This window comes from Pleurodeles waltl, chromosome 3_1, assembly GCF_031143425.1.
Source record: "Pleurodeles waltl isolate 20211129_DDA chromosome 3_1, aPleWal1.hap1.20221129, whole genome shotgun sequence".
Taxonomy (NCBI): domain Eukaryota; kingdom Metazoa; phylum Chordata; class Amphibia; order Caudata; family Salamandridae; genus Pleurodeles; species Pleurodeles waltl.
In genome coordinates this window covers 602,747,253-602,773,053 of record NC_090440.1, presented here as the reverse complement: position 1 = coordinate 602,773,053, position 25,801 = coordinate 602,747,253, and the positions used below count along the sequence as shown (strand labels likewise).

At 44.5% G+C, this 25,801-nt stretch overlaps 1 protein-coding gene across 6 annotated transcripts in view; it reads left to right on the top strand.

Moving 5' to 3' along the window:
- C3_1H11orf24 (chromosome 3_1 C11orf24 homolog) overlaps window positions 1-25,801 on the top strand; it is a 222,630-nt gene that overhangs the window by 118,995 nt on the left and 77,834 nt on the right. For 2 of the 6 annotated variants that reach the window (XM_069223047.1, XM_069223042.1), the window contains exon 3: window positions 11,053-11,139. The gene's annotated coding sequence lies outside the window, so the exon portion shown is untranslated. Of the gene's footprint in view, window positions 1-11,049; window positions 11,140-25,801 lie in introns of all 6 variants that reach the window. The other 4 variants (XM_069223041.1, XM_069223046.1, XM_069223045.1 and 1 more) reach the window with 3 other exon arrangements.

Sequence of the window (25,801 nt, the reverse complement as noted above, 5' to 3'; positions counted from 1 at the left end):
ACATGCTGCCAAGTAAACAAGTCAAGCGTGTGCTTACAATGAGAAAACCCAGTATAGCAGTGGGTGTCTGTCTTACAGAGGTATTGTACATTGTCTGTCATTGTTTTAAAGTTCAGATATGGCCACCACATTTAAAACAAATTGTTGGCCATTTTGAAAAGGTAAACCAATATTATGGACCCCAGCATTCTATAATGGTCTCCTCATTTAGAGGGAGTGGCCGCATAGGATACGGCGCACTGCAGATAGTTGACGATTTGCATGTTCCCTGCAGCTGCTAGAGACAATGTCTTTAGCTTCCAAAAGACTCCCTAGTGGAGGGACCAACTCTGATTTTGTTGACGTGTTTTAGCTAACTGTATGTTTCTTCTGTGACCTGCCTAAAATATGCATTTGAATTGTGTTGCATTAGTTAACTGGAACTTCATTGAGAAGTGACCCTTGTCACTTGTCTAAAAAAAATTTGCATATATTAACTTTTAAATGTAGCTTGCTTGTGTATTTTTTTACTTGCACAAACTGGAACCTTAAATATGTGACAATAATTCTCTCACAACAGCTGCTCTATGGCAGCCTGGTCTGAAAAATGTGTTACTATTTTTAATGCCTTTTCATCCCAAATCTACGCCCTAAAAGGGCGTGCCAGCCACTCCGCCCCCCCCCCCCACCCCCCCCCCGCACACACACACACACTCCTCTTCCTCCCTTCCCGGTGGTGACTAGCAGATTTGTTCTCCCCTTCAGTAGTAAACTCAAAAACCCTTTCACTATACAGAAGTTAACATTATTGGATTTGTCAGTGCTTGTGTTCTGATTGTTGTAGGAAATAAGGCCGTCCTCCATGTTAAAATCTGGAGCTGTGTCAGTAGAGTAGAATTCATGTGTTATGAACACCACATGCGAGTCAAGTCACAGTGATTTTGGATATGTTCCATTTGGAACAGATAAAAGGGATGTAAAAATAAAAAAATGAAGGCTTCACACCACGTGCTGCCAAAGACGGGATGCCGGGAGGGCGATGGAATATTATCTTTCTTTTAGAAACGTCCCCGAATATTCTGTTGGGTGAAACAACCGTGTCACAGTTTCGCGATGATTTCTGCCAGAGTGGGGGGCCTAAATGGACGTGGAATGAGGGCGTCTCTTGCAGCCAGCTGGGAATTCGTTGAACTTGGGGGCCGTTCACACTTTGTAATACTTTCAGCTGTTGGAACAGCAGAACAGAGCTCCGGTTACCCTCTTCACTCTCTTGTGTGCAATCACAGACTGTGACCTCAGACGTTCTTCTTTTTTTTCCTTTTCTTTTTTTAAATAACTAGGCTCTGGCATTTGCTATGGTTGAACATCTGTACACTGGCGTTCAGGCTGGGCCCCTAAAACCCCATTATAATGTTCAGAATTGTTAGGGTGATTTAATGTGGATTTTTCACACTTAACCTCATTGGATGTGTGAAAACGTGACCAACGTTTTGGCCTGCCTTTTAGACAGTGCAGTTTACCTGCATACAATTCAAAGTGTTCACAGCCACTGGATATGATGTTAGTAGATATATTAATCAACTTTTGTGTATTATTATACACACTTTGTTTTGTTTAAGTTAATAAAAACGGCTCTCAAAAGCCAGCATGTGTTTCACAACAGCAGGTCTCTTCGTCGGGGCCAGAGTTTGCGCGTTACAACATATTCAACACGAACCATATTCACGAACCAGTAGTTTCTCTTTTTTATGGAAACTTTATTGCAGATATGAGAGTTTGTTTGGACACCATACCCCCTAACCGCAAGCACCCAGCTGGAGAATGCGTCAGGTGGATAAACTGAGGTTCCCTGGAAACACCCAAAATACAAGAACATTATACTGAGTGGTCTACAGTGCTGAACTGTGTAATCCTAATGTTCATTACTTATTAATATATTCAGGCACAACAGTATGTCGATCCCAAATCTATTATCATATTGTCAAAACATTAAGGTAGTCTAGCCTAATAATAACGTACACGGTCATTGAAGCGCCTAAATCATGCATAAAATAAGGTGTACTGCTGGCTAGGCCCTCAAACCAGGCAAATATGCCTGACTCTCAGCCTCCACAAATTATTCATTTCTTCTTGATGGCTTGTCCCTCCATTAAACTGGGGCGTTGGTTACTCTCCTCCCTACCAGTAATATTTAATGTAGCCCCCATCATGGCTTTCATAAGCCTCCTCCCACTTTGCGATGTCAATAAACTATCAGTCTTAGATTAGATGGGTGTGTAGGAAAATGACCCTTTTTGCATGGTCACTCTCATATTTTGCTAGATTGTGTTGCTGTTTTTTTTTTAACCCTGCACAATTGGACACTGCTGTCCAGTTCCCAGTGTGTGTGTGCTCTGACCCCTAAAACATGTTGAATTGGCTATACTCATACCATATTTACCTTGCTTATAAGCTCCTAGTGCTTAAGGGCCTGTAAGTTAAATGTCGCTAGTTGATTGTGGATTGCTACACATATTTACCACCACTAAAGTGATAAAATAAAATATGATTGCAGGCCTGCCACTAGCAACCTGGCTGTGAAACTTTAAACTGCAAATTCAACATCTCAGAATAACCCCTTTTAACAGACTTTAACCCTCCTTGTAAATATTAAAAAGTAATCTGTAAACAAGCCTTAGTGCACTTCATTTGCCACAGATATGCCACAGAGCAAAACAATATACTGCTGTTAAAATAATCATACCAAATTATCATATTAAGACAGTTTGCAATCTCTCAGGCACGTGCCCATCATATACAACTGTAACCAGTACCAAAGTTTGTCACATAGATCCGAAGATCCTTTTATTATTGAGACTCAAAGCATCACCAAATTATAATGGTGACAAAATCAAAAATAGTGATAAAGTGCACCCCATGGGAAACAAACACCACACTGTCGAATCAGACTTGCTGTTTATACAATGATTGGTGTATTGATAACTTTAAAAAGACAGCCACAATTGATAATTATAGAAGTGTCAACATAGGGCAATTCCCCTTGTGCGATAAGGACTAGCAGGGTCTGTCTTTTTAAATATCATTAATTGTGAAAAATTATTTGGTCCCCTCCCCCCCTCCCCCGCTCTCTCACTCTCTCTCTAACTCCCCTTTTTTCTCTCCCTCCCGCTCCCTTTTCCTCTCCCACTTAGGGCTCTATAATTATTTGTTCACACGAACTAACCACCCATAATTTGTGTTGTTTTTTTTCTAACATCCTGGGAATTCTAAAGGTACCTGGAGTTTGTGGATTCCCCTGGAGGGGGACTGACAAAATAGACAAAATATAGCAAAAGCTAGTTTTCTGGGGAACATTGTGAAAAAGTACTGCAGAAGAAAGTGTCTGTTTTTTTTTTTCTCTGCAAATTGCATCAACAAACATTTTGCAGTGCTAAAATCACCATCTTCCCAGGTATCGGGAATGGGCAGATCTGAGTCTGAAAAACATTTTTTACCAAAGTTTTGGCATTTTACTGGGAGATTTATTTTCATATATTTTTTTGTGCTTTCAACTTCCTTCCGGTTTGTGGTGGAAGCGGGTGTGAAACATTTCTGAAAACTGACAAAATTCTGAATTTAGCAAAGGGTAATTTCTGCAGATCCTTCAAGGTTTGCCTAAATAAACAAAGGGCCTGATTTAGAGTTTGGCAGATGAGGTTACTCTGTCACAAACGTGACGGATATCCCATCTGCTCTATTACAATTCCATTATATCCTATGGTAAATCAAAATACAGCGGACAGGATATCAGTCACGTTTGTGACGGAGTAACCCGACCGCCAAACTCTAAATCAGGCCCTAAGTGTTGAAATAAAAAAATATTGCAAATTATTAGGAACAAACAAGCATTCGTGACAGTGTTTTCATTTGTAACTTTTCATTACGGAGACCAGTTAACAAAAGCAATATACCATTACATCTACTTGACCCTTATGGGTGTGGGAATATATAGGATTTTTGAGTTTTCGAAGAACTCGAGGTACCCAGAGCAAATAACTGTGCTGCACCTTGAAATGTTTTTTCATTGTGTACCGGGTATAGAGCAATTGATATAGTCAAATGTAAATAGTGAAAAATATGTATCAAGGAAACCTATGTGTTTCTGAAATGGACAAAAGATATAGGGCCTCATTAAGAGTGTGGCGCTGTTCAGACCGCCACACTCACAGTAGAGGTCAGGGCTGCCACTGTTGCAGCGGTCCGACCGCCACATTAAAACCCTGATGATCAGATCGCCAGGGCTCCGCCAGCACCGGCAGGATCCATGATCTGGCGGTGGCGGAGATCATAATCTACCAGGGCACCCCTGCAGATTACCACTTTGTTTTTTGCCAGCATTTTCATGGCGGTTGCACCGCCATGAAAAGGCTGGCAGAGAGCTGGTGCTTGGGGCCACAGAGGACCCCCCCTGCCCACACCCTGCTGGCTACAGCATTGCCACCGGCAAACTGAGGTTTCTGCCCGTCAACCTAGCTGGAAACTTGTAATTACACCGGCGGGAGGTTGCTACAAAGGTGCCGGCCACCCTGTTGGGAGTTTGGCGGATGGGCTTTCCTGTCCACCAAACTTGAAATGAGGCCCATAGACTTTAGAGGCAGGGGTTATTTGCACATCTCTGAATTTATGGGCACCCATTCTAACATGTGAATTTCTCATAACTGCTTCTTTCTTATACACTGTCTTACATGTGGAAGGTGCAAATGTAGAGATAGTATTCTGTGTTTCCCCCAAGTCTCTTGATACAAATGGTACCTCACTTGTGTGGGTAGGCCTAGTACCTGCAACAGGAAATGGCCCAAAACGTAACATGGACACCTCACATTTTTCCACTGAAAACTGACCCTTTTTTGCAATGTGCCTAGCTGTGAATTTTAAGCTTTACCTCAGCCGGCACCTAGGGATATCTAGGGGACTTTTACATTTTTTTAAACTAGACACCTAGGGGAATCCATCATACGTGGCTCTCACCAAGTTGTTTTGCCCAGAATCCATTCCAAACGTCAAACTTTTGAATAAAAAAGCACATTTACCTCATATTTCTGTGATAGAAGGTTCTGGAATCTGCAGGAAGCCACAAACTTCATTCCACCCAGCATTCCCCTAAGTCTTCTGATAAAAATGGTACCTCCCGTGCGTGGGTAGGCTTACCACTTACGACAAAAAACTGCCCAAAATGCAACATGGATACATCAAATCTTTCCACTTAGAACTGATCCATTTGTTTTGCAAAGTGGGTTTACGCCCTAGCACAGCCCGGCACTCAAGGAAACCTAGCCAATATGAAAACTAGACACTTAGGAGAATGCAAAATGGGGTGACTTTGTGTGGATCCCATTAGGTCTTTTTTTTTTTTTTTACCCACAGTTGCCTGCACACCGCAAACTTTACCTGAAATCACACATTTTCCTTATATTTTTGTGATGGAACGTCCGAAATCTACAGGAATCCATAAAATTCCTACCACCATTTGTGCCATTAAAACTGCTGCTCCACTTGTGTGGCTGGGGCTAGTGCCTGTGACAGGAATGGATCAAGTCAAGGACACTGGGAACCCTTGTATGGGGATGCCCTTTGACTTCGTTTGGAATTGTTCCTGTTGCTGGTACGAGGCCCAACTACACAAGTGGCACAGCATTTTTATCGTCTCAAGTGGGGCAATGCTGGGTGGTAGGAATTTGTGGAGCCCCCTCTAGCATGCTTGCCATTGGGATGAGATGTTTTAGTCCGCAGGGAAGAAGAGACTGTTGATGTTTTAGGGGCGAGGGTGGGGCCTGATGTTAGGCTGGGAACGACCCAGCCCATTATTTCACAAAAAATATAGATTGCTGCCATACATTGGGATTTCTGACCCCTATGGGGCAGATGAGGTAATTACCACATCTGTCTCCAGGGGGCCATAAAGACTGTTTCCCCATTTTTATTGTTTTAGTAGAATGACCGTGCCCATGCTGGACAAACCCACCCCTACAACTGAAAAAAGTAATCCCTGGTGTCTAGTGGGATTTCTGCCCCCCTCCCCCAGATTGGGTAATTGCTCCTATCCACCCCCAATGGGGTGGGAGGGGGAGGGGCAGAAAGACTTTCCATTTTTTGCAGGCATTGGTTGCATGGTCATGCATGTGCTAAGCAGGCCCCACCACTACAATGAAAAAAAAATGTAATCCCTGGTATTTAGTGTGCTTTCAACTCCCCCTCATCTCCACGGGGTGGGTGGAGTGGCACAGAAACACTGTACATTCTAAAAGTTTCATGGGAGAAGCACAAGCCCTTGTCCAAGGGGCTGCCTCCTCTCTCCCTGGTGTCTAGTAGGTGAATCACTGCTTAGAGATCGTCTTCATGCGGCGTTCCTGAATTAGGGATCCACTAGGGAATGGTACCATTGGAAAGGAGAGACCCTTTTCTTTCCAATGATTCCTCTCCTGTCTGTATCAGTGCTGGGGGGGGGGGGGGGTGTGAGGTAGCACCCGAACACCGATAAAGTGAAATGAGCCGATTGGCTCATTTCGCTTTCATTTTCATTGAAATTATGTCATTGTGGCAAGTTTAAAAGTAAAGTCCGACATCGAAAATAAAAACCTGTAAAGGAAAAAACATATAAACCAATCCAAAAACCACTTATAACACTCGTATAAAACACATCACAGAAAAAAAAACATTAAAATCGGTGTTAAACCCAAAGAACATACATATAAAATACAAATAAGCTGCATTACTTAAGCTAGCACATACTACACTAGACCAAAATAAACAACAACAAAAAAATCCAGTTATTGAGACTAGCCTAAGTATGAATACCCACCCTCCACTAAGCCGCTTGAAAATATGTTTAAAATACGCTTACCACATTAAGAGCCCAGCAACAGGAAACCATGACTGCAGACTCTTAAGAGTAGCTCAAAATGATGAAGAAAGACTACAAATTAATTGAAACTGGGTAAAAGATGTAAAAAAAAGAAAATAGACTACCATCCTGTAGAAATCAATTTTGATATCAGGCGCAGCTCCTCCGCTAAGGTGGAGGAGCATCGCCCTCTGCAGGCAGCAGCAGCTGCAAAACTTTTACAAGACAACAATAATAAACTGTTTGTTATCGTTTTCTTGTCAAAGGGGCGGGGCCACGTGTGATGACAGTGACTAGGGCGGAGTGCACATTATTAACCCCTCAGTAGGCTTGCAAACACGCATGCACACTAGGCTCTCTCCAACCCAGCACTCTGTTGCCGGGTTGAAGAGAGCAGGCACAGGCTCCAAGTCTGCCTGGGAGCGCCCTGGCTTGGCGCTCCGACCAATCTGAATGCTGCTGTCATGTTGCCAGCCTTTTCTGGTTCAAATAATGTATCTTTTTCTAATTTTTATAAAATAATAAGCATGTTAAAAAAATGTTTACATTAATCCGGTATTGAACAAAATGTACAAATGTTTTATGTACAATATATCTTAAAATACTGATAAATATGAAACTTTTTTCCTGTATGTTTTGATATATTTAAAATTTTAAGTAATGTAAATTGCAGGTTACAAATTACTATGCAATTTAAAAAAATGTTTAAAAAAAAATTTATGTACGCTATAACTGTATCATGAGTAATGTAATTATTCTGATTTTAGGAAATGTTTTCTTTACTTGGAAATAAAACCAGATTCGAATAAGATGTAATTCTTGGAAAATAATGAACAGGTTAAATGGTATATATCAAAATATATGGTTTGAAAATGTATACAACAATAAAATATCAAAAATGATACTTTAAAAATTACCGTAATAATTTAATATATAAAATGCAAACACATTGATTTCACATCTACTATTCCCAATGAAACCTTAGCCACATTGAATAAAGTGTTCTACTTTGCCGAAGTCTAATTCACTACTCCTACTTCAAACTTTACCACATTGGTTAAAGTGATGGCCTTTGGTGGGCTCAGGTTTACTATTCTCACTCCAAACTTGACCAAACTGGCAAAAGTGCTGTACTTTGAGTTTACAAAATGAACTACTCCCACACAATTGTTATAGACATTAAACTAAGATATTGCAATACATAAATATTTCAGTTATTCTAAAAACAATATCCACAGGACATAAATAAGGTAAATTGGGAATGCTATCAAAGATTTCAAAACAGTAGAGCATATTTAGTTTACATTTAAAATTACTAAATATAACTAATTAATAGAAATAAACAAGAATATAAAAATTAACAATATGCAAAAAAAATATTAAATTACATATATTTTGTACCTCTGCCATGAGAGAAAATACACATTACAAAAACTCCTACATTTAAAACAACAATTAATTAAAATCATTTAATTTATATTTCAAATAAATATTTGGAGATTTATATACAGAAATGCATAATTAATACACATTTAAGAATATATTGATATATAAACCATTTTATAAAAAATTCAAAAATATTATAAAAATGATTTCCCATAATTCTAAAACAAAAATGGAAAATATGCATAGTTTTATTAAACGTAATTTCATATAAACCTAAAATTAAACAAATAAACACAAAGCAATAAAAATAACTATGAAAAATAAGAACAATTAATTTTCTCCCCATCTTAATTCCTGATAAAGCCAACACCCCCCTCCGAAAATTAGTATACAAAAAGCTAACATGTTAAAAACAATTAGAATATGTTAATGCATGTTACTGCCCTTAAACGATACAAAGTATGATGATATAAAAGAGAGATTTTGAACAACAATATTGCAAAGCATTCAAAAAATGATAATCTTAACTGAGATATTCTGACCCACAATATTTTTGACATCACAATGTTTCAGACACAATCTCTCTGTCTCACAATATTTTGCTGGAACACCAAAGCATCATAGCAGACCCTTTGTGTGAGCCTGCCAGCCGTCACACGTTCCGAAAAGGAGGCACAAGTTGTACTTTATCCTCAGTTTTGGTGTAAGAGAAAACATCTGCAACAAAGTAACTTTAAATTCTGATTGACTTTATCTTGTGCCAGAGAAAACCAATAGCATAAATGAGTGAGATGTTGTAGACGGGGCTAACTTGCAATTCTCTCCGGTCTCCTCCAAGTATTCTTAATAGGGCATAGCCAGGGCCAGTGTAAATATGCAATTCTGCAGCCGCTGTGATTTTTGCATAATTGTAGATTTGCCACATAATCTATAATCTGCAGATTTTAACAACATTTTTGTTTCTAGGTCAAACAGTTCAAAAGTTAATAAAAATGCAGCTGGACATATTGCCACACAGTGGAATGCCCTTTCCAAAGCTTGACTGGTTATCTTTCTGTAGCTAAGTTATAGACACCGTAGCACTCATAACATAAAAAGTCCTTCAGAAGAGTTCATTGCAGTAGATTCTTTTATTGGAAGACATCGACATAAATTCCTTTGAATGATGATCATTCCCTAGCCATCGTGTTCATCTGGATGAACATCGTTGCATAAGAAAGCCAACAGGTGTTTCGTCACAACATGTGTTTTTCACACACCCCGTCGAGTTTTTACATATCTTTGTATCTTTTTACAGGCATGAGGCTTACGGTGGTCTCATACTACTTCGACCCCTCTTCCTTGAGACTACTATGAATGCATTACTCTCAAACACTTCTTAGGCATAGTTTGCCTACTGGGGTCATTTATTCTGCATTCCCTAAATTGTTCTTACTCCCAGAGGTATGTTTTTCTATTTATCTGTCCGACCACCACTCTCTTTTAGTCCTTCGTATGTAATTAGCACACAATGAGCACAAATGATGGTGATTGGGCTTCCACATAATATCTTATCTACTGCATGCTTTAGTGCCAGCTCTACCATGTCGTGGCATTTAGGACACGTCAGTATGTGGTACTTTGGTCTATTCGCTCAAATAATTCTATGATCCTTCAGTTACTGGTTTGTTTCTACCTATGAATACAGGGACTAACTCACCATTCTTTCATTATTTGTGATACGCATGCTTCACCGCTCCTGCCCCTTACATTACATTGACCTTGTCTTCATCCTCAAACATCTCGTGATAGGGATTGATTACCATAACTGTCGTATATATCTTGCAGCCTTGAAAAAGTCACATGTACTGACGAAACACGTGTTGGCTTGCTTATGCAACTTTGTTAATCCAATTGAATACAATGGCTATGGAATGATCATCATTCAAAGGAATTTATGTCGATGTCTTCCAATAAAAAAATCTACTGCAATTGAACTCTAATTAAGGACTTTTTATGTTATGAACTCTGAGTGCTACGGTGTCTATAACCGATTTACTATGTGGTGTTTCTTTGAAATAACACTACACCCTCTAGGGTAGTGGAGCTCATTCAACCGTACGGCACCACAGTTTTTTGTTAAATATATTATATTCATACTTAAATAACATTTGGGAAGTGCATTCCGCTTAGCACCACTACCCTTTCTTCTCTGTGTTCCTTTCTGTAGCTTATTGCAAAGTTGTGGTGTTAAACTGGTATTTATGAGGCACAACTAATGCCCAGACAGTGTTAAGTTTAAAAATCACGAAATAGTGAAGTAATACTATCATAAAATGTGCCGTATAATTTGTGTTTTCTTGCTGCTTAATCTACTCATCCCTGACGCATAATTTGACCCTTCCCTGCTGCATAATTCCAGTGGACTTGGGTACAACTTGAGTATCTGTTTGAGAGCTGCTCACCTACAAAGAATAAGGAAAGAAGCAGGAGTATAATGGTTTCATGTTGAAGATCAGTCCAGCATACAGGAGAACCAAGGCACTGGCTCTTCAGTAATGGTAATGGTGCAAGTCTGACTCAATGTACCCTAAAGCTATTTCTGGACTGCCAGTAGTTAAACAAAGGTTGTACAAGATAAATATTGATTAAAACATGCTTGAAATATATACTGTGTCTCAAGGTAATGTCTGTTGTTCCTGCCACCATGTTTGCTTAAGGGACGAGGAAGAGGCTAAGGAATGTGTCGATAATACTGGCAGGTTAGAAGTAATTTCTGCTTTGATGCCTTCTGTTTTCCTAATGCACATTTTCATTTATTTCAGCAGATTGAGTCCATGGGTGAAGCTGGAAAAAACGGAGTGTCTTCTCAATACTGAATTTCAGATGGAGCACTTTCAAATCTGGTAACAATCGTATGTGCCATACCTTTACAAATTGATCTGTATTCCTTTTAATATGAAGAGTCTAGCTTCTAAAAGGGCCATTCATTACTTATTGTCATCCAAAGAGAACTCAACCTATTGGCGGATGGCAATGCCAGTCCATCCTGTAGTGTTTCATTTGCAGCATAATGGATAGCAAATAGTTATTCTAATATTATTTAGTGTTTGTTTTCTTTTTTTAGACCTGCCACTTGACTAGAGGTATGTTTCTTCTATGGGGTTCTCTGTCCTATTATTGTAGAGGGTGATGCTGACTCGAGTGTTGTGTGGGCTGGGGTGGGTTGGTTTGTCATCATGAAAGCGAGTTGCGACTGTACAAGCACTGATGGAAAGGACTACTAATGCCATATTTCAGAAAGTGCTTGGATAGTGCAGTTGGGGTGTGCACCTTTGTTTTCCATCTCTTGAGCCGTTTAGTTTTACCGAAGATGCTACTGATGCTTGTGTGGCCACTTTTGTAATCTGGGGCCAACAGTTTATCGGGCGGTACTTTTGTTTTGCCTGTCAGTCAGTGCACCTGAGCTCTCCTTTCGAAAATGGTCCTTGGGAGGAGGGCAGATTGGTCCCTGGGGCTCCACTGGCATTTCCCCCACTGCCTCCACAATAATACATAATGCAGAAATATATATATACTACTTTCTTAATTGTATTGGAGGGCATGTTTAGCAATGGGGCCCATAGTTTGCAGTCATGCTTATATAAATCCACTGGGACACTGCGGGACACTGTCAGACCTTATTAACATTTTTGTCTGGCACCTCCATTTTAAATCTCCTGGATGCCTGAAGCTAGCATTCAGTCTCCTTTGCATATTTTTCATGGAACACTGGCAGGTCACAAGCTGCAGCAAAAATCAAAACTGCAGCAACTAGGGAATGACTGGTGACAGCTATGATTGTGTATTCAGTACTCTGTCTGGTGTTTATCTCCCTCCCCTTACTCACCTGCACCTCTCTTGTTTTGATTTTACTGTACCCCCTCTTCCCTCTGACCGCTCTTGCTGCTCCCTCTCCCTCGTGTTGCTTCCCCCTCCCTTTCTTTTAACATATTGCAGCATGGTTTTAAAAACAAAGCACTATGACACAGTCAACGCTGGCCCTGTCATAGTGCTTTTTATTTTTTTCACTTAAAGCCATGTTGCTCAGAAGCCATGTTGAACTGCTGTGCAACAGGTCTTTAAAGCATTGACAAAGTCAGTTAATCTGGCAAAAGCAAGACCTATTGGCTTTGCTAATGCCTGTTTCCTTTTGTGCTGAAAATCCTTAGTCTGCTCTGGTCTGCACCCACTGTACCCCTAGCCAATGTTGGACGCTCTGGTCTGATTATAACGGGCTTAATACCTTCTGCTTCAGTAATGGAAGCAATGCTGAAACACAACATCCCTGGTGTTTCAACCCAGTCGAAATGTGAAGATGTAAAACAGGCTGAAAATGGGGACTAACCTGCAGAAATGAAAGCATTACAACTGATTTTACTGTTCATTGCCTATTTTCCATTTTGTAATGACCCTGCGGTTTTGCACCAAGTAATTGGTGACACCCCCAGCATCAGTAATACCAGGTGCAAAATGACTACATCATTAAACCCAGTGCAGTTTTAATGAGAACCTTTGTGTTATGTAAATGAGAGCGACTAACAGGCTATTTCTGATGGCTGAATAATATGGTGTATGGCATGAATGCTTAGGTTTGGCATCTAGAAATCAGTTTGTATAAGCTTAGCTGGTAAAGTAAAATTAGAGCTATGTAGTGCTGATTATGCAAAATAGGCTATTTTTCAGAGTGGTGAGTAAACTGCAATTAAAGAAATAAGGAAACATAGCTAAGCTTAGTCGGGAACTCGTATTGAGCATAAACGTTTTAAAATAATGTTTGTCAGGGCATAAGTCAGGCAAAGTAGCTTTTCATTGCACACTGCAGTCTTCAAAACACACTGTCAAAGAGGCTGTAAAATTCAGAACTTCAATCCAGAGAGTTTTCAGAAAACACGTTATTTAAAGATAAGCTAAATAGTATAACTTTTGTTTTCGACACATTAACTTCTAATTTGTTTCATTGTATTTATCGAAGTCTCTCAATTGGTTGTTGCAGTCAGGGGTGCAATTAGATTCAAACTTTGGGGGCTAACACTTCCAGCAGGGAGGTGGTACAACCATTTCGAACAGTGGGGGCGGAGCTATCCTCATAATCAATTTGATAAAAAAGCAAGTGAAAACTTTGCAATTTAAACATATTGGGCAAATTTGATACAATAAGACTAAACATGTTTTTGTGGATTTGATATTGTTCATAGGCTACTGGCAGTGATCTCTGAAAAGTAGATTGACTGCATTGACAAATTAAAAACAGCTTTTATACATTGTAATCCAAAGCACATTAGATGGGTTTTTGCAAAGTTACTTCAAGACAGCAACCCTTTTTGTCAATTAGCAGATTATTTCTGTAGCAGAGCAATTTGCTTGTGAAATAAATATATAAGTGCAAGCCAAGGACAACGCTCTTGACTCATTGTTGACTTAAGGTACAATTTTAGTTCACCCATTTTGCCATTGAAAAATATTTGTGTTTGAGGCTGTCTTTGCGTACAGGTGCCAAAATATTAGGTTTAGTGGATTACCAGATGATAAGCTGGGGGTGTATGACTGGCAAATCATAAATACAATTCCTGAAATACCGTTCCTGCCTCCTGAGATTACATGTGTGCCAATGAGTTCATAATATTGCTGCCTGTAATTACACTGCCACAGTTATTGTTAGCGCTACACCTTATGCAGTTCCCGTATGTTTAGTACAATTGAGCTACATCCAGACAGGAATGTGCCAGAATGCTATTGAAGAACTGGCAAAAATAGTTGCCTTGATATATTTTTGTATGGGATATTATCAGCATAGATGCCAGCCTAGAATCTTGTACAGATCTAGCCCGACTAGAAATGCACTTTTTTCGAAAAATTCTTTCCAATGTCAAGTCTTCTTAGACGTTTGCAATGTTGAAAAGAACCAAATGCAAGGGAGACTTATAGTATTAGGCTTGTGGGTACTCCACTTGAATCCATTATAGTTTTAAAATCAACCTATGTGGAAACCGGTGCTGCTTCGGCACCACAGACATACCAGTATCATTCTCTTCGATAAACAAAGATATTTCTATCTTTTTGCCTAGAAACAGTTGGTTATTGGCCAAAAGTAAAAAGGCACCTTTGGTTGAAAGCTTGTTTTTTAAGGAGGGTTCATGTGAGACATTTAAAGTTTATTTTGGAAAGGTACCTTTATCCAAAGAGTTGTTCATAGTTCTGACTGGAATAGCTGCAAAACTATCCATGAGGATGTTCTTGAAAATATGAGCAAGACATGGGCCTGACTGAGATCATGCTGGCCTACAAGCTTTTACAGCCTTGATGAAGTCTTGTGTGGTCACATGGTGAAGGTGTTGGTTGTTTTCATGTTTTATTTTCTAGTGAGCTGCAACTGCTGGAATTGTGCTGGAGTAGTGGAGAGGGAAATATGAGCTCTTCAAGACGCAGTTAAGCTTTCCAGTATATAGAACAGGCCTCCCTGATATATGCAGGTATCAGGTCTCCTGGCTCCAATCAACTTTCTTTGCTACCTACTCTGTTTAATTCCGAAGAAAAGATAATGAAACATTAATGTTGCTCACTTTTTAAAGGGTGAACAGTGGCTCTTCCTGGAGGTGCACTCTCTATAGACGGGGCAATGATTGGAAAGAATACGAGTCCAATGATTTAAAATTCAAACACAAATTTACATTCGTTTGTTATCCACACAGTGTTACATTTACAGGGGTCGACTAAACATATAAGAAGTCAATGGACCACAAGAGAAGCCATATTAATTTAGGAAAATTATAATATTGTTTGAACTTTCTAAAAAGTAATTGTTATCCACTTAATACTTAGATTTCAGTGTGAGTTAGGGCACAATGGGTGCAGCTAGAAACTGTGCAGGATGTTTGCTACTAAAGGAAGTAAAGTAAATAAATGAAACCATAGTGATTTTGAATATAATTATTTCTTATGCTCCTGGATAGTCACTAGTATTTTGCAAAAGTTGGCATAGCTCTGTTTTAGCCCGAAGGATTTGAACCACTTGTATAGATTTGTGATGGCCTGTTTTTTTTCTTTAAATACTTTGGTTAAGATGTGTTTCAGAACATATGAGATTTATCAATTGACTTCCTAGATCACAGCCCAGTTGTTGACGGATCTTATGTGATCAACAGAGTTTTAGAAGCACACCTGAGAGTGGGGCTTTGGTTCCACCCACATGCTGGTTACCTGGAGTAGAGCATTCAGTTGGGCAGACGTTTCCTTCTGCCACCACGAAATAATGCTGCTTGCACTCCTTATGTATGTTCTCTCACCTAACAAAAATGAGAGATCAGTTTGTAAGGGGGAGAAGCCCTCTTCCATCCTGTAGTATTAGCTACCAATACTGCTCCATGAGCAAGCAGCCGTATGACCAGCAGCGGCATCTTGGCATGCTCACTGTGATAACCGAATTCTAGCAAGCAACGACAATAAACAGACTTCTATGCGATTTCGGGAAGAGCAGGGGCTCTCCCTTGAGATTTACCCCTGATATATATTTTTAAATATATAATCATGGGATTTGCCCACTAACCCCAAGATGACCATATTTCAAATAAATGCAGAATTGGACTAGAACAGATATAACGTGGTACTCATGGATGGGTTTTTTGTTGCAAACATGGACATGACTTGACAGTAGAAGAACTGAGACCCTTCCTTTCTAGAGGGTGGAAAAAAGGTCAAGAAAAGTGCTCGAGGTTAGAAAAACCTATTTTCCAGGCAGGAATGTGCCCACTGAAACATAAAAGCTGGAAATGTTGGCCCCAATAGGGGAGGCGCGGGTTACACTTATCTCAGAGCGCATAAGCCACTGGTTGATGCAGTCATGGGGTATATGGGCAGAAAAAATAGTGATGGTATTTGGGTCCCTAATGGTTAATGTGTGGGGTTTCTGTAATTCTAGTCAATTTGGTCATAACAATTGCATTCCTTTGTCCGTGATGAGACAGGCAGGTTTGTTCCTTGTTTATTTTTTCAACATGAAAATCAATAAATCTGTTTGTATAAAAAAAAGAATATGGCATCAAGTTCTGCATTTCAAAGCACATTTTTGCTTACATTTTCTAAAAAGCCATAGACCGTGAAAGGACTCTGATGATATATTCCATCACGTTTATGGTGTGCCAGGAGGAGACTCCTTTTTTCAAACTTTGCCATGGGATCACCATATATGTCTGGATTTTCTACAGTATGTTAAAGCCAGCTAAAACATTGGAGCTTGCTAAAACCTTGACTGCTCACCAGAGTAAGAGCCCCCAGGACCTGTTAAGCCAGTGTCCTAGAAACACCTGCGAACCACGCCCATCCTCTGGTCCTGCTAGGTAAGAGCAGCAATGGAGCCTGTCTGAATTGAGAAGATAAACAGAAATGCTCACTTCTGGCACCTCTGTTCCCACACCAATCCTAAAATTTGGTGTTTCTCAAATTCCAGGCCCGATACCGAGATATTGCTTGGTCTTGAGCCCCAGTGCCCTACAGAAGTTGCCACATGTGCCCACAGCCCCAGCCTGCTGTCCACTATGGTCCCACCTCTGCAGATCACTACCTCCATGTAGCCAAAAGGGCCCAAATACTGATCCAGTTCTTGGCTTTGGCCAGCAGCAAAAACAGCAGGCCTTTGTGTAGGGCAATTGGACCTGGTGTATGACTGAAAAGTACCCCTGGAGCCTGTGTCCACTTTCCCCATGCAAATCTTACCCTTAGCCTGCCGTCCCCAATCGTTCCCCACACCAGCCCACAGCCTGTCGCATTGCTCCACCCTTAGTAGTTTTCACTTGTTTCTCACGCCTACAGCCTGTGCATTCTTTCTCTTCACCACTTCTTTCCAGCTCATCCCCACAGCCTCAGACCTATACCCAGTCCCTAACCATGTCCCAGAGCCTTAGCCAGAGTTTCCTTCTCGCACCTTTCCACACCTTCAGTCCACTTTCCCCTCTTGCACGAGTTTCATAGTTAAACCATTACACATCCTCAGTCCACTTTTCCCTCTTGCACGAGCTCCATAGTTGCAGATGGAACTGACACTGTATCTTATTATATGGAAAGAAAAGGGATTTGTAGGTTTGTAGAAATATGCATGTGTTCACAAGCATTTGGTAATATTGTGTGGTCAGTGTATGCAGTATGCTGGGTGACAGTGAGTAATGAGAGGTGTGAGTGCAGATTGAGATGTGAGTGCAGGTTGAGTTGCACAAGTGCAGAGTGAGAGGTGGACCCATGTGAGTGCAGGTCGTTGCACGAGTGCAGTGAGATGAGGGCCTATGTGAGTGCACATCGAGTTGCAGGAATGCAGAGTGAGAGGTGGGCCCATGTGAGTGCACATCGAGTTGCAGGAATGCAGAGTGAGATGAGGGCCTATGTGAGTGCACATCGAGTTGCAGGAATGCAGAGTGAGATGAGGGCCTATGTGAGTGCACATCGAGTTGCAGGAATGCAGAGTGAGAGGTGGGCCCATGTGAGTGCAGGTTGTTGCACGAGTGCAGTGAGATGAGGGCCTATGTGAGTGCAGGTTGACTTCATGAGTGGCAAATGAGTAGGGGCCCACGTGAGTGCACATCGAGTTGCACAGGGCACAAGTAGAGGTGGGCCCATGTGAGTGCAGTTTGTTGCACGAGTGCAGTGAGATGAGGGCCTATGTGAGTTCAGGTTGAGTTGCACTAGTGAAGAGAGGTGGGCACATGTGAGTGCAGGTTCAGTTGCATGTTTGCAGACTGAGAGAAGAGCCCATGTGAGTACAGGGTGAGAGGACTGAGTGCAGGGTGAGTTCTGTGACCATGTGAGTGCCTGGTGAGCAGTGAGAGAAGCGAGTGCAAATTAAGTGATGTGAATACAGGGGGAGCTGTGTCGCCGTTTGAGTGCAAGGTCAGAAGTAAGATCACAGGGTGAGTGGCATGAGTGCAGGGTTGCTATGAGTCCTTGTGAGTGCCAACAGACCATTGTACCTCTTTGAGTGCAGGGTGAGAGTGATGGGTGAGTGGAGGCCCATGTGAGTGCATTATAAAGAGTGCAGGCTGTGTGGTGTGAGTTCACCTTTAGTGATGTTCCCATGTAAGACTGAGTACAAGGTCAGTGGTAAGAGTGCAGGGGGAGCAAAGAGTGTGCTGAATGAACAGTGTGCCCCTGTTGGTCCTAGCAGGTCTCTGTGCCTATTTGAGTGCAGAATGGGTGGTGTGGGTGCGGGGCAAGCAATGTCCCTGGGTGTGTCTGCTGGCAGACGATTGCCCATGTGAGTGATAGTGAAAGGTGAGCAGTATGAGTGACGGGTGAGTGGAGTGGCCTTGTGAGTGCAGCGTTGAGTAGTTTAAGCCATGTGCCCCTTTGTGTGAAGATTGGGCGCTTGTCTGTGCAGGGTGAGCTGTGAGATTGAAGGCTGGTCTCTGTGAGTGAAAGCAGGGCAGGCGGTGTGCTCATGTGAGGCAGGGTTAGAGCAGTGAGTACAGGGTGAGTGGGCTAAGCGCAGAGTGAGCGGTGTGCCCATTTGAGTACTGGGTAAGCAGTGAGAGTGAAGGGTACGCTATGTGAGTGACGGATGAATGGTTTAAATGCAGGATTATCTAGTCCCAGAAATGTGAGTAACTCACTATATCACGGACGGTTGACAAGTGGGGGTTCATATGGAATTTAACGTATTATTATTAGGGTGTCAGTCAGGGTTTTAGGGTTGATCAAATATTCACTGATCCTTCATTAAGCTGTCAGTCTCTTCAATGTGCGTAGTTTCTTTGCTGGTAATTAATTCTCCCTCTCGCAGCAAAAGTTATGTCAGTTGCAAGGAATAAGACTATCGGCACCGCAGGGTAACTGGAGAGTGTGAAAAACACGACCAAAGCCTCGTAACACACTAAATCGTTTGATGACCTGTGCACGCGGGTGATGCTGAGATTGCAGCTCCTGCCCAGCTGACCTGACAGCAGGGAAAGGACTTTTGGTGGGTCCTTGAAGCTGAGCAGCCCTGCTTAAGAGACAAGACGATGGGGGGGGGAGGGGGGGTCGGTGAGCTAAAGCCCTTTCAGCCCAGTGAACATTGCACGCCCGGCTGCAGTACATTTTAGCATAACATTGTACCACATTGAAGGACTGAAACGGAGGAACCAGACATGGTCGGAAAAATCTGCTTTCTGTTAATGTGTGTTCATAAATCAGCGTTTTCAAGAGAACAACTCAGTGAAAAGACTGCTTCCCTGAATTTGTTTACAGACTGTAGAAGACAGAGTAAGAGAACCTGAAAGCGGTGGTCTCCACGACAAAGAAAGAGGCTTCTTCGCTGCACTTCAGATTAAGAAACAAAATGCTATAGTGTGAGGTGCTTTTCGTACCAGTTTTAGGCCCCGCTAAGGTGGGATTCTTCTTGCTATATGGCGGTTATTGCCGTGCTATAATGGCACCCACTTGTTCTTGTACAACTTGTATCGAGTTAAATGTCTGGCTTTGGCTCAGCGCTTGGCCCGAGGAGCCTGGAGAGCCAACATGGAGCCGAGCCCATTATTGCTGGCATGCCTGCCAGCTGCATCCATGAAAATAAAAGCACCATCTTCGGAAATGTATAAAAAAGCAATCCCGTCCATGCCCAGCAGGTGCGCTGCTGTTCTATCTTTGTGACAGACAGGCCCCCGGGATGAGGCAGCACCAGACTTAACTTCGATCCCTGCCTAACCCTGCACTTAACGAGGCCGGAAGCAGGGCAATATGCAAACGTGTGCGAGTAGGCTCCATGTAACAAAGCTGTCGAGCAGAAGAGACTCATTGGTTGCTAGGAGAATATACCGAAGCACACGCCCGGTGCTCCAAGTGTAGTGATCAGAACTGATCTCTGTACAAATTGTAACCTGCACGCCTTTCAGACTATGCTGTGTCAGTGTTATGTTTGAAAGCAGATCAAGCGGGCAATGCCACCACGCCCTCTCTCGAGGCACAAAGTAGAAGATGCAAATGTGAGCTAGGAGACTCGCTGCTTCCAGAAATCCAAAGTTTATATTATTTCGGTGACTTTTTTCACAGAAGAAGCAATGGGCTTTGTAGTCCGGTGGAAGAAATGCCTCTGCTTGCATTGCACGCAGTACGACAGTTTATCAGGTGGCACCTTGGCACAAAGTTCCCCTGCCGGTCAGTACACCCCTCCTACCCCTTCAGGGCTTGATGGCCGGGGTGGAGTCTTTGCTCCTGGGGAGGTGGGCCTACCCCCCTCAGTGAAGTTTCTTCCAGTGCTGGACCTTCCTTCATAAGCCCCTGTGCCTCAGGGGTCCCCCTTTTTGGGCAAGCTGGCTCAGTGAAGCCTTTTGTGGTCAGATAGTGATAAAACTGTGTGGGGCACTGTGAGGAATTGGAGTTTCCTATATTGTATGGCCGGGTAGCCCTACCGTGAAGTACACTCCGATACCATCTTGGGTCCAGTCAGGTACGTTTACTCAACCTTAAGGTCAGCCCTGGGTAACCGTGGCTGCAAGCAGTAAGGCGTAGCAAAGGAACAATGTGTAAAGCATTTAACAACAACAACAAACAGAAAATTAAAATGTCACATGACACGAAAGAAACAAGACACCAGGTTAGAACAATTAGATTAGAGTTTTATGTATCTTAAGAGACCTTGATCATCAAAATCTACCTGAGGGTTCCAGAGATATGGATTTTTAAAGGAATAAATACATTTTGCATCAACCCCAGACAAGCATTGATCAACAAAATCTTTACACACTTTTGAAACGTTTGGAAATGTAAGTTTGGCAACTCCAGCCCAAGTTGGGCAACCAAGTCCAGCAGGACAGAGGTTCATGGGAGCAGAGAGGATACTTTGAACAGTTACCTGGCCACCAGAGCATTTTTAGAGCAAGATTCAAACTTTATAGGGTGACCGCCACAGACGATAATTGAGTGGTCCTGATGCTGAGGGATGCAGGATCAAAGATGCTCAAGAATGATCCGGATGCTGTGCGGTCTATGGTGGTGAAGTTCAGTCGAGCCCTTGGTGCACATGTGAGTGCTGGTGACTCTGGGTCCCACAGTCCTCCTTGCAGGGTTCCAAGGGCTGCTAATGCAGACCTTGTGTTTTTGCAGCACAGCGGTCATAGTGCAAATCTTTGTTGGAGGCTGGTGTCCTTCTCTGGTGATGAATCCAGTCACAACAACCACCCATGATTTCAGCAGACACAGGTGTACCTTTTGGCTATCTTCAAATTGTCCTTGGGGGTGCCCCGTGTCCTATATTGACAAGACTTCTGCTGTAGCTACCAGAGATGCGACTTGGGCTCCTTCAGCCTTAATGTCCCCAGTGCTGTTCGGGGATGGGGGGGGGGGGCAAGCCAACTGACCCTTGGAGTCTTTGCTTTGGACAGTGGCCGGGGATCAGCGTTTTGCTGAACTATGCATGAGAACAGGGCCTAAAGTCCACTAGCCCAAGGTGCAGTCACTTCGGCGCCACAGCCTCTTTGTGCAATTCCAACGGGTGCAGATTGGTCTCCTTCTTGTCCTCTTTCTAGGCCCGGCGAGTACTGAGGCTCAATGTGCTAGGGGTCCTAAATTTATCCCAGGAGAGTCCATACAGTCACTAGCCAATGGCTAGGTAGATCTCCTCCTACCTAGTGACAAAGTTCCTGTGATGTGTGGCATCTGACTATCACAGAATGCCACATTCTTTCCCCCTTCAAGATGGCAAGAACCTTCCTCGGTCGTGATGCGCAAGATAGCCCACCCTAGAGGTGTGACTTCCTGAGGACAACAAGCCTATGGTACAACCGTTTTTGGGGCTAGGTTCCCCAACTCTGGCCCTATCTACATACTGTCTACAAGGACAAAAGGCATCCTGCTCAGACGTATTGGGCCAGGCGGCCCATAAAAGGCAGCTTCCCCTTTGAAGCTCACCTCCAGGCTAATCCCCTGAGTAACATCTGAGCAGATGAGGTGACCCCTCACTGCTGTGGCACTGCCTTTCCCTTGAGCCTGGGAGTTGTTCACATGTCACACGTCTGAGCAGAGCACAGAGTGGTCATTTTTTAAAAGTGGTCAACTGGGGGGCATGGTCTGGCCACAGACGAAGATGGCCACTTGAGACGGGCGATCCGCTGGACGGTGGGGCTCAGCCCGGAGCGTTGCGGAGGCACAGAGCCTCTCATTCAGTGTCGTGAAGGTGGCTGGAGGACGCCGCTGCAGCGGGGTTGATTTGCAGGGGTGACGCAAGCTTACGTCCCCAGGTGAACTGACACTGCGTGAGTGCAGCCTGCAGTGGAGCCGCAGAACGCGGCCTCCCGTACCCTGTAGGTCCGGTGCCGCCCTCGAGTGAGGCCGGATCGGGCGCTACATTAGCGTCGGCTCACCTGCAGTCCCGCCCCCCCTTACCAGCTTGCTGAATTGCCGCTTGTATGCAGCCTACGGTGGGGGCCTGGGACTGTGGCCTCCTGCGCTGACTGCCGGATCTAGCCTGGCGCCACCCTTGGAGCAACTAGAGCTGGGCTGGTGCTGGGCACCAGCAGACGCACGCTACACCGGGAGCTTGGAGGTGTGTCGCCCCTCTGCCGGGGGCGCCGCCTTCCCCTCCCTGCACTCACCCTGCCCCTCCCCTGCTGGAGGGCCTCTCCTGTTACAACGTGGGTCCACGGACCAACAGGGGCCATGGCGGCATAGCTGGGGGCGAGGTGGCAGATGAGCACCCTGGGCACTTTTCAGCGAAGGGAGACCTGCCCGGCCGGGATCTGCACGCTGGTTGAGAGTGGTGCCCTCACACACTACTTGCTGTCTGCAACGACCAGTAGCCCTAGATAGAGCAGCCCCTACCGGAGCTGGACGCAGCGCAAAAAGGGTGCAGGACGGAAGCCGCCACCACGGCCAGAGCAGCATCCCATCCTGTGTCGCTCCATGGACCTTATATTTTCTCCCGGCAAACTCGGGTAGAGTCTGATAGGCAGTGACACTGTGGCGACACCGGACCCCGGCTACCTAACCTTCCCTCACCCCCTCCCCATTTGCTGTACGGATACCTTGGAGGCACACCAGCATTCTTGGAGACCCTACACCATACCTCTGGAGCAGCGCATGTCGCCCGTGCCCCCGCTCTCCCCCACCCCCCACTGAGGAGGGGAATAACAATTGTCAGGAATCGGCCCACGACATATTGGGCAACCAGTGATCTCTGCCTGACAGGGTGCCCACGCCCTTGAGCACAGAGACCAAGGCTTCCCCCGTGGCCGTCACGCCTCCTCTGCAGCAGACGGACGCCTACTTACCTCCGGGCTGCAACCCTCTTTCTGTCTTGGGGCACGAGCTGTGCCGCGGGCTTCGATTGGGCTGCACTACCCACCGGTTACGCTGCTGAGAAGGCCAAGACCCTCCCACCTCTCCCCCCCCCTCCATCTCGGCACGTGGATTCTGACCAACTCTAACCTCGAGAGGGCTGTCGGAGCCCCTAATTTCTCGCAACATCGCTACCAGGCTCTGCGGCGGGGCTAGAGATGCCAGGCGGGTGGTCATCAACTAAGAACTCGGGCAAACCGGTGAGACAGCTGCACTTTTCTGAGGCCTTACTTCACTCAAAGGTGCCACGCCCCACCCCAGTGGCACAGCCGCCTGCCCGACACCACACAATGGCAGATTCATCCCAGGAATCCACCATGGATCGTATCCTCCAGGAAATTTCGGCGGTGGGTCACAGACTGGAGGGGATGGACAGTGCAATGGTGTCATTGACTGCGGAAACTAAATCCATTCGTCTAGATATTGCAGGCTTCCACTCCCGCGTGATGGGGCTGGAACAACAGGTGACAACGGTAGAGGCCCACGTCGGTTCCTCTCGGGATAGAGACCAGGAGCTCCTGTTTCTTCGCAGCAAGATGACAGATTTAGAAGACAGGAGCCGGAGGGACACCGTCCGATTCCTAGGGTTTCCTGAAAATATTGAGGACGAGGACATCCATACGTTCTTGCGGGAGACGCTGCCCAAACTCACTGGCATAACCTTCGACCCTCCCCTGGAGTTCCAAAGAGCACACAGGCTAGGTCCCAGGAGACCCGACGCGGCCACCTGTCCCCGACCAATCATAGCCTGCCTCTTCTGCCATGCGCCAGCCCACCAACTCATACAAAGAGCACGCACACATGGTACCCGCCAGATGGACGGACAGGAGATCTGTAGAACAGCAGACTTCTCCAAGGAAACCAGTGAGCGCAGGAGGGCGCTCCTGGCCCTCCGACCCAGGTTACGCCAGATGGAGGTGAAATATAACCTGTTCGAACCGGCAAGAATGTGGATCATGAAAAATGGTGTGTCTAAAGACTTCTATGCCCCGGAGGACCTACGCTCTTTTCTGGATGACCTGCTGCCCATGGACACTTCCATCCTGATCCCACCTCGGGCCCCAACAGTTGCAGACCAGAATGCTTTGCCCCAAGGCCTTACCCCACGAGGGTCGGGTCTGACTGCCACCCTACTGTCTCCCATCTCAGGGGACGAGACTTGGAGAGACTCATGAACAGTCATGATGACAGAGAGCAGGTGCTGCATGCGGTGGCGCTCCACAAGCAGGTGGCAGACAGAGACCCCCTTGAAGCCCCCTGCAGAACCCACTTGAGCCCACTATTTCCTACTGGGCTACAAGATGCCCTGCCCCCCCCTGGACATGGGCCAACAGACCCTCACCGATCCACTGGCTGGCTGAGTTCTGATCTATATTACTGCATAATGTTGGTTGTTTTGTTATTATACAGTAATGCTCTCCTACAGGTTTAATAGGGGTGCTGAATAAGTTCATAGGAATATCCAGTCCCCGTTGGGACTGTTGGCACAATGGACATTGCATACGTTCTGAACTTGGTAGCCCCACAGTTAGTTTGTCAGCTTACATTATAATGATAATTGATTGATTGTTTGTTACTTCCATATTTCTTAGTGCTATTGTTGCGATATCTATATGGTCATGTTTCGTTTCTCTTTTGCCTCCTTTTTCTGCCCGCGCTCCGCTTCCCTCACCTCTCCTCCCCCCGATGTGCATGCAGCGACATTGACACCATGGCAGCTTTCGATATACCTTCCCACCCCCCATCCCTCCTTTGGGAAATCTGCTGCGCTCACCGCGGAGTTCCTCTGCATGCTAGCCCTCCCATTGCGCTGTGCTGCTTTGCTCCAGCCCCTATCAGGTGCTATCATTCTGGGTGACTCCGGCTCCATGGCCATAGGACGTTCACGTCACTGGGCAGCAATGGTCCAGCGTTGCGTCCCCTCCCCCGGTTGGGGTCCCGCCGGCCTTGCGCCGGGGCTCTCTGGGTCCAGGCATAGACCCGCAGATTAAGGTTTAGGAACTCTGGGGCTCTTGTTTTGCTCCAACATTTCCTTCCTTATCACCCCCCTCTTATCCTCTTCGCTATCTTCTCTCCCTGAGCCGGGATTAGCTTAGTTATTCCTGTTTTTTTGTTTTTCTTAGATTCGCCTTTATCATCACTCTTATCTTACACCCTCTCTTCTTCTCCTTCTCCCCATCCCGTCCTCCTTTTCTTCTTTTCTTCTCTCGCCTTCTTATTTCCCGCATTCCTCCCCCACTCATA